This window comes from Leptonychotes weddellii, chromosome 10 (assembly GCF_054177405.1).
Source record: "Leptonychotes weddellii isolate Sample4059 chromosome 10, ASM5417740v2, whole genome shotgun sequence".
In the NCBI taxonomy this organism is placed as follows: Eukaryota; Metazoa; Chordata; class Mammalia; order Carnivora; family Phocidae; genus Leptonychotes; species Leptonychotes weddellii.
In genome coordinates, this window is record NC_138378.1 from 74,958,546 (window position 1) to 74,966,497 (window position 7,952).

Below are 7,952 nucleotides of genomic sequence, written 5' to 3' on the forward strand. Positions count from 1 at the left end.
ACTCCCCGCCGAGCAGGGAGCCCGATGCGGGACTCGATCCAGGGACTCCAGGATCATGACCTGAGCCGAAGGCAGTCGCTTAACCAACTGAGCCACCCAGGCGCCCCATGAGATAAGGAACTTAAAGAGTGCTTTCAGGCACCCTTTTTCTAGGAGCATGGAGTGACCAGGAATCTCTGCAAGCTTGGGAAACGCTGTTTGCATTTTTCTCCCTCCTGAATATCTGGACATGTCTCTAGGCCTGTTCAGAGGCTCAGCAGCCTGTGGGCGTCTCTTCAGCTCTTGCCTCATCACTGCCTTCTGGGGTCTCCAAAGCCAGCAAGAAGCCTGAGGATGCATGTCGAACCATGAGCTCCAGACTTCTCTACTGATGTCCCTTCCTGCGTTTCCCTAATGAATAAACTGGTTCTATTCTAAGGGTGCCAGAGTGCATGATATATGTCTGCATGGCACCAGGATTCCAGTGATCCAGATGAACCCCGACAATGTCTCCTGGGTATCCCCAGGGGCAGCCAATCTGGGGTCTATCCATTAGCTTTATTTCTTCAACTTCAGGGTCCCTTAGTGTCCCCCACCACCCCGAATGACACAGGCATTTCAGAAAGTCCTCAGGAGTTTTGCTCATGTTTTTGGGAACAGATCCATTCACGTCTTCTGCCAGGTCTGAGCTGGATGTCTGCCGTGCCTGTTGTGCCCCCTTCTTGGGGCCAGTGTGCCTGGCTTCATGAGCTCCTCCCCAGTCACCCCAAAGTTCCAGACCCTCAATGTACTACAAGGCTCAGTGCCTGGAGGGGGTGAGCCTGAAACACCACCATGATGTCCACTGTCTCATCCTTTGCTGTACCATCTCCAGGTACCCCCATTCCCCTCTCCCCACGTGAACACCACCCGTCCTACTATTCCAGGCTTCTATATTCACTCCTTGCCATTTTAACGGGTGACCAGCCAGGCACAAACAGACCTCCAGAATCAGAGTTGGTTGGTGACCACCAGTGCCGGGATCCAGATGTCCTCATTCTCTGCTTTTTCCCTTTATAACCAATTAACACTTTCTCGGCAAAAATAGTATCCGAGAGTACTGTTGATTTAAAATGTTAAAAAAAAGGCACCTTGCCAATATAGCAAGGATTTTAGTTTTGATTCTAATTTGGGAACCGCGGGGGGCGGTGCAATAATACTGAAGGGCTATTTGCATGAGGGCCCAAAGGAATGTCACTTAGGGTGAGAGGGAAAGGGCAGCTTTGAGCTCAGGGGTTACTGAGCGGCAGAGCTTTATTCCGCGAGGGCCTTGGCCAGGGGCCATGCTAGAGGGCAGAACTGAGTACTGGGAAGAGAGGGAGTGCAATGCTCAAAGAAAGGGTCACCTTATGTCACAGACTGGCCCAGACTCCCTCGGATTTGTTGAACTAATTGGTTTGAACTTGCCCGGGTCCACAGTATCCACAATTCTGCAGATGGGGTTGAACCAGAAAAGTGCTATTTTGTGCTGTTATGTGACCCTCTCGTACCACCCCCAGGGGGATGTGACGGGGGTTGGGGGGAAGCACAGTCTCGCTCGAGAGGACCCAATAAAGCTCCCTGGGGGAAACCGGAATGGGGCCCAGGGTGAAGACAGTGGCCGTGACGGCCAGAGGCCACCAGGGGGCAGTGCCTCCCCGGCCAATCTCAGAGCGGGCACAGTCCCACAGCAGTCGGGAGGAAGGAGACAAATGCGGCCACCAGGCAAGGCCCTTTCTCCCTCTTTCTGTCCTTTCCCTCCCTGCAGGGCGCAGCACGCCGGCCGTACCGGGGCGCGGCGCGTCCGGAGCCCGGGCTGGAGCGGAAGCGCAGGGCCGCCCGGGGGAGGCAGGCGCGCTGCGGGCTGGGGCGCCCGCGGAGCCCTCCTCACCTCTCGCTGCGCGCGCCCACCGCGGCCTCCCTCCGTGCCTCCCGGAAAACTGGGGAGCAGCCTCCGGGCGTCAGGCGCTTTTGAGGCCCCGCGGGCGCCGGCCGGCCGGGATTGGGGTCCAGGAAGGGAGGGGCAGAGGTCGCCCCGCGGCTCCTCCCACGCGGCCGCCGCCGCCGCCGCCGCCACCTGTGCCCGGAGCCCCAGACGCACCCGGCCGAGCGGAAGGTGCTGAGGCGGCCCAGACCTGCCTCCGGGAGGGCGGCTGACGGGGCCTCCAGGCTGGCCACAGACTTTTGTCTCCCGCACCCCCGGGTGTGGCCGGGACAACCGGCAATGTGGCCGAGCCACAGAAGCCGCAGAGGCGCGCAGTCACCACAAGGGGGCGTGTGGAGACTCCAAAGGGCCAGTGGTCGCAGGGACCGGCGCTTCTTGGCGGCCCCAACCCGCCGCAGTGACGGGGCGAGCACGGTACTGCTTTGGAGCCGCTCCCTACCCCCTCCTGGCTCGGAAACCCCCCCCCCCCCCCGAGTGCCCTGAACACAGAGAGAGTCGCCTGCGAGATGCGGCCATCCTGCCGCAGGGTCAGGGCAGGGGTGAACGAGCTGGTGTCCGCAGGGCACGGGCCCCTCGGCTGAAAGCTGCGTTTCTCTCTGTCCTTTAGATTTCTGTGGTTTCTTTCCGACTCCTTGACTGGATCCAGGAAATGGCTGTGGCCTGGGTGAGCGGGGCCCGGAGTCCTGGCTCGCTGGGGAAAGAGGAGCCGCGGAGAAGTGGGCTCCGGCTCGTGGGTGACCGCTCAGGTGCGTGTGTAAAATTAGGCGCTGCATTTACACACGACACGCCCTCCCACAGTTGTGCAAAGCCCCGTGCCTTCTCTCTTTCATGCCTTTTGCTGGCTAAAGCCCATCTCGTGCCCACCATTTTAAATCCTTAGGAAGCTGGTTTTGAGAAGAGAATTCGGGAAGCTGACACAACTGCCTCCCGCAGCCGGAAGGTTGCGCTTTTGCCATTTGATCGTAAATTGCAGTTTTCTGGGGCTTTCTAGTTGAGGTGTTGAAAGCAAGAAAGTGAAATTTAACGGTAAATATCTTTCTCCTTAAAATTGTTCTCTTATGCCTGTTTTCTCCTTGGCTGCTACCCCTTTGGCACAAGGAACACAGCCAGCCAGGCTGGGCGGATGTGTCAGTGCACAGCCCAGTGGGGACCAGAAAAGAATGTTGGTGTCCCCAAGGCAAGCGCGCCGTCTGCCTCAGGACCCTGGGCTGTGGTGTGACCAGGGCACCGTTGTCTTATGAACTGAGAAAAGGAGGCAACACTGAAAAAGAACAAAGGCCTTTATTTGGGTTCTCGGGATTGCAGTTTGGGGGGAGCACAGATTCTGAGGTAACCAGAATCCTATGTGAGGAAAGCAAGGATTTTTTTATGAGAAAGAAGGAAGGGGGTAATTACATGATTTAGATAAAGAAGAGAAACAAAACCGCTTTTAATTTGGTGTGGACCGGTGGAGCCGCTTCTGATGGCGATCGTATTGATTATTTTGTTGGTGCTATCAAATGAAACTATCCCTGGTATGTATTAATTAGCTTTACTGTCCTCATATGATCTAAATGCCAGTTGCTCTGCTGAAATTTTCTGAGCAACTGCTTGCAAAACTATTGCCGCTTCTGGCCCAGTTGAAGAGTTCATTAGTTGGAAAAGAAAACGGAACTTCAAAATGGAGTCTCCTATGTCCAGAAGTTTATACAATTCCACAGTCTCTGGCTGGAGCTAAAACAAAGGTCCAAGGGGAGCAAGATTTCTGCCCTGATTTGGAAGTTGGGTCTGCTGATTCAAATGCTTGCTTCTTGCTCAGTGAGCAGCCAGCTTGTGGGCTCATGTGTTTTTTTTTAAGGTTTATTTATTTATTTGACAGAGAGAGACACAGGAAGAGGGGGAACACAAGCAGGGGGAGTGGGAGAGGGAGAAGCAGGCTTCCCGCCGAGCAGGGAGCCCGATGCGGGGCCCGATCCCGGGACCCCGGGATCATGACCTGAGCTGAAGGCAGACGCCCAAGGACTGAGCCACCAGGCGCCCCGCTGTGGGCTCATCTTCATGGCGGGCTTGGAGTAGTTGGCTTGGTGGCGGTCTGGGGGAGAGCTGATCTGACCTGAGAGGAGCTGGGCTAAGAGATGCAGGCAGGGAGTGCCAGCCACATCCACGTGTAGGTACAAATGGGTCAACCGTGCCTTGGCCTTGACCCCCAAAATGCCTGAGCCACTTGCCATTGTTTGACCGGTATTGTGTGACTTGAAGCAGTTTCCTACTTGAGTCAAACCACGTTCCAGTCAACTTCACAGCCCCCTGCCCACGCAGGGCCCTGGCCTCCACCCCCACGGCTAGCCTCAACTCTCCTGAGCCTCACTTGGTGCACTGTCGTAGGAGAGCCCGTCTCGGTGGTCCTGGCTCGGCCTGCACATCGCGTCGGTACAAGGCTGCCCTGGCCTGGAAAACCGGACACGGCTGTCTTTCCTGCTATCCCTGCAGAGGGGTGGGGAAGCTTTTCTCTTCGTGCCAGCAATGCAGCTGAAATCAGGCTGACATTTTGAAGAGGGCTGTACCGGAGGCCTGGACAAGCGGAGGGCAGTGAGATGCAGAGCGTCCTGCGTATCCCCCCCCACCAGATGTGGGGGCTCTTTAGGGCCACCAGCCCATCTTCAGGAGCATCTCCCTGCAGCGATGTAATGGCCATCCTCTTTCCTCCCAAGGGTGGGCCCTGTCTATACTCACTGCACCCAGGCCTTCAAGCAGGAGAGAGAGTGGAGACTTGAATTCACCCCTGGGACAGAACTTACTTTGTCCCCAGGCCCAGAAAGAAGAGGAAATGCCTTTTCACTGCAGCTTGGGACTCAGATCCCCTCATTCCCTGTGCGAGGATCTGCCTTTCCCAGGACATCTGACAGAGAGGTTGCTCGTCCAGTTCTGGAGAGGGATAGCAGCCCCACCGGAAGGGTGGCCCTATAAGGTGGGCACCGCAGGGCCGAGGCGCAACAACAGCCGCATGGCCTGTATCTGTGTGTGGAGAATGGCACAAATCCAGCCCCTGAGCATCAGGGAAACTCACGTTTGCCCAGAACATCCACACGCAAGTTCCTGGTGGCTGCCCACTTCCCCTCGGGATCATGGATGGCCTTGGCTGCACACAGGTGGTTTTCTCAGAAAAAGGCGAATCTGCCTCAGGGCTGGATTTCAGTATGGACTCCTGCTTTGGACCCAAACTGCTTGGAGCCTTAGGATGTAGCTTCTCTGGAGCTTAAGGCCTCTAGGCTCAGGTCCCAGCTGGAGCACCACACGGGGTTCTTTGCTCATGTCTGTCCCCTTTTCCCCACACCAGCAATTTTAAAGCCCTCCATTCCCTTCAACCTCTTATGGTACCACTTGCTCTCTGTTCTTGGCAGCTACCCTAATTTCGGGAGAAAATAGAACCAGTAATACACCTGCCTCAGGTTCCAACAACATAAGTACACTACACAACATAACGACGTAACTACACATAACTACACAGGAATAGCAGCTCCCGGCCTCTCCCCCCCTTTCTCCTGTCACACTGGAGGAGGCTTGCTGTCCTACCAAACCTGGCTCCCCCATATTCAGACCAATGGCTGTGTGGGAGGCAGCCTTTAAAAAGTCTTTGGTTCTCTCTTGTCCTCTCTTGCTCCTTGACTTACTTGCTCTTCTAGAAGCAGGCTGCCATGTTGTGAGCTGCCCCACGGAGAGGCTCATAAAGCAAGGAACAGATTTCCTCAGTCCAAGAGCCTGAGAGGAACTGAGTCCTGCCAACAACCCTGTGAGTCAGCCTGGAAGCAAACCCTCCCTCAGTCAAGCCTTCGGATGAGACTGCAGCCCCAGCAGACACTTTGACTGAGAGCCTCTGAGCCAGAGGACCCAGGGAAGCCCATCCAGATTCCCAGCTCACAGGAACTGTGAAATAATCAGTGTTTAGAACTATAAACTGCTAAATTTTTGAGTAATTTATTAGACAGCTATAGATAACTAATACAGGGGCTCTCAGGCTTGTCAATTTTTCAGCCCTGAAAATTTTGAAAAAATTTCAGGATCCACATAAGTTTGCCTCCTTTTTATTTTCCAAAATACATCTTGAAAAAAGACAACCCATTTTTACTTTCCTTAATATTTTTATAAAAGAAGGAGCACTTTTTCATTGTAATGATTTTTTTTTTTTTAATCACAATCACAGTGTTGTTTGCCTGCAATACAATTCATCCATTTAAAATTTGAGGAATTTTGATGACTCTAAGTAATTGTATACTAACTTCCATCATCAGGATACGGAAGGGCTTCCTCATCCTAGAAAGTTTTGTCATGCTCCTTTACAGTCAGTCCCCTCCTCTCAACCTGGGCCTCACTCAACCTTTGATGTGCTTAAGAGGAAATACATTTGAATATAAAAAACTTAGGAAGGCTGTCATCTCAAAATAAAAGGTGACATTTAAACTGAATACATTTAAATTTGTAAACCAAACTTTAATCCATTCATACATGGCCTCATTTACTCCTAGACTGATGGCTTTTCTGCAGGCTGTTCTGCCACCTGTATTAGGAAGCTAGGCTGCTCTCACGGAGTTCCTGATGCAGGGGCTTAACTAAGACAGAAGAGTTTTTACTCCCTCACATTCTGTTGCAGAGGTAGGTGGGCAAGTTAGGGCAGGTGGAGGCCCCACTCTACAAGGTCAGGTTCACCCAGGAACCCAGGCCAGGGGGCCAATTCTGCCAATCTCTGTGAGTGATGTCCTTCTTGGGTCCAAAGTAGCTGCTGCAATTTCCCAGCAAATAGGAAGGGAGAGAATGTGCAGAGCAAGTGTCTTTAAGGAAATAACCCTGAAATGTCACTTGTAAGTTTGGGTAGTAAAGCATTGGCTCAAATAAGTCAGATGACTACACCTAGCTGTATGGGAGGCTGGGAAACATGACCGTCCTGGGAAACCAGTGCCCAGTTAAAAGCTGGAGGATTCTGTTACTAACCAAAAAAAGGAGACAGCAGGATCCTTTTTCTTCTAAACTGTCAACCTCTGCCTGTCTTCTGGTTCCAACCATCAGCATTTCAAGTGTTTCTCATCTTTAAAAATACCTCTTTGGACTCCTCACACTCTATCCCTTTCCTCCTAGTCTGTCCTCGACCTGGCATACCTCTGAGACCCCGGGGTCTCATTTTTGTTGAATTCATGCTTCCCAGTGCTTCCCTTACTGGATGTTTCTTCAGCTTCTAACTTACTGATGTTCTTCCCTTCATTCATTTGCTATCATAACTTCATATTTATTTGTTTTCTATTTTTAAAAATTTTAATTCCAGGATAGCTAACACACAGTGTTAGAATAGTTTCATGTGTACAATGTAGTGATTCAACACGTCTATACATGACTCAGTGCTCATCACAGTAAGTGTACTCTTAATCCCCACCCTGCCCTCCACCTCCCCTCTGGTAACCATCAGTTTGTTCTCTAGATTTAAGAGTCTCTTTATTTTTCTTTTGTTTTGTTTCTTAAATTCCACATATGAGTGAAATCGTATAGTATTTGTCTTTCTCTGACTGGCTTATTTCACTTAGCATTATACTCTCTAGATCTGTCCATGTTGTTGTAAATGACAAGATTTCATTCTTTTTTTAATGGCTGCATAATATTCCATTGTGTGTATATATACAAATGTATGTATACACACACACACACACACACACAACATCTTCTTTATCCATTCATCTATCAATGGACACTTGGGCTGCTTCTATAGTTGGCTACTGTAGATAATGCTGCAATAAACTTGGGGGTACATATATCCTTTCAAATTAGTGTTTACATATTCTTTAGGTAAATACCCAGTAGTGTAATTACTGGATCATATGGTAATTGTATTTTTAATTTTTTGAGGAACCTCCATACTGTTTTTCATTGTGGATTCACCAGTTTGCATTCCCACTAATAGTGTATAAGTGTTCCTTTTTCTCCACATCCTCATCAACACTTACTGTTTCCTGTATTTTTTATTTTAGCCATTCTGACAGGTGTAAGG

At 51.3% G+C, this 7,952-nt stretch overlaps 1 long non-coding RNA gene across 1 annotated transcript; it reads left to right on the plus strand.

Annotated features, from left to right (window-relative positions):
• Window positions 1–1,794: 1,794 nt before the first annotated feature.
• Window positions 1,795–4,185, plus strand: LOC145723670 (uncharacterized). The gene is made up of 2 exons (XR_014148915.1): window positions 1,795–2,968; window positions 3,801–4,185. It is a non-coding gene; the product is annotated as an uncharacterized LOC145723670 (long non-coding RNA).
• The last annotated feature ends 3,767 nt before the right edge of the window (window positions 4,186–7,952 follow it).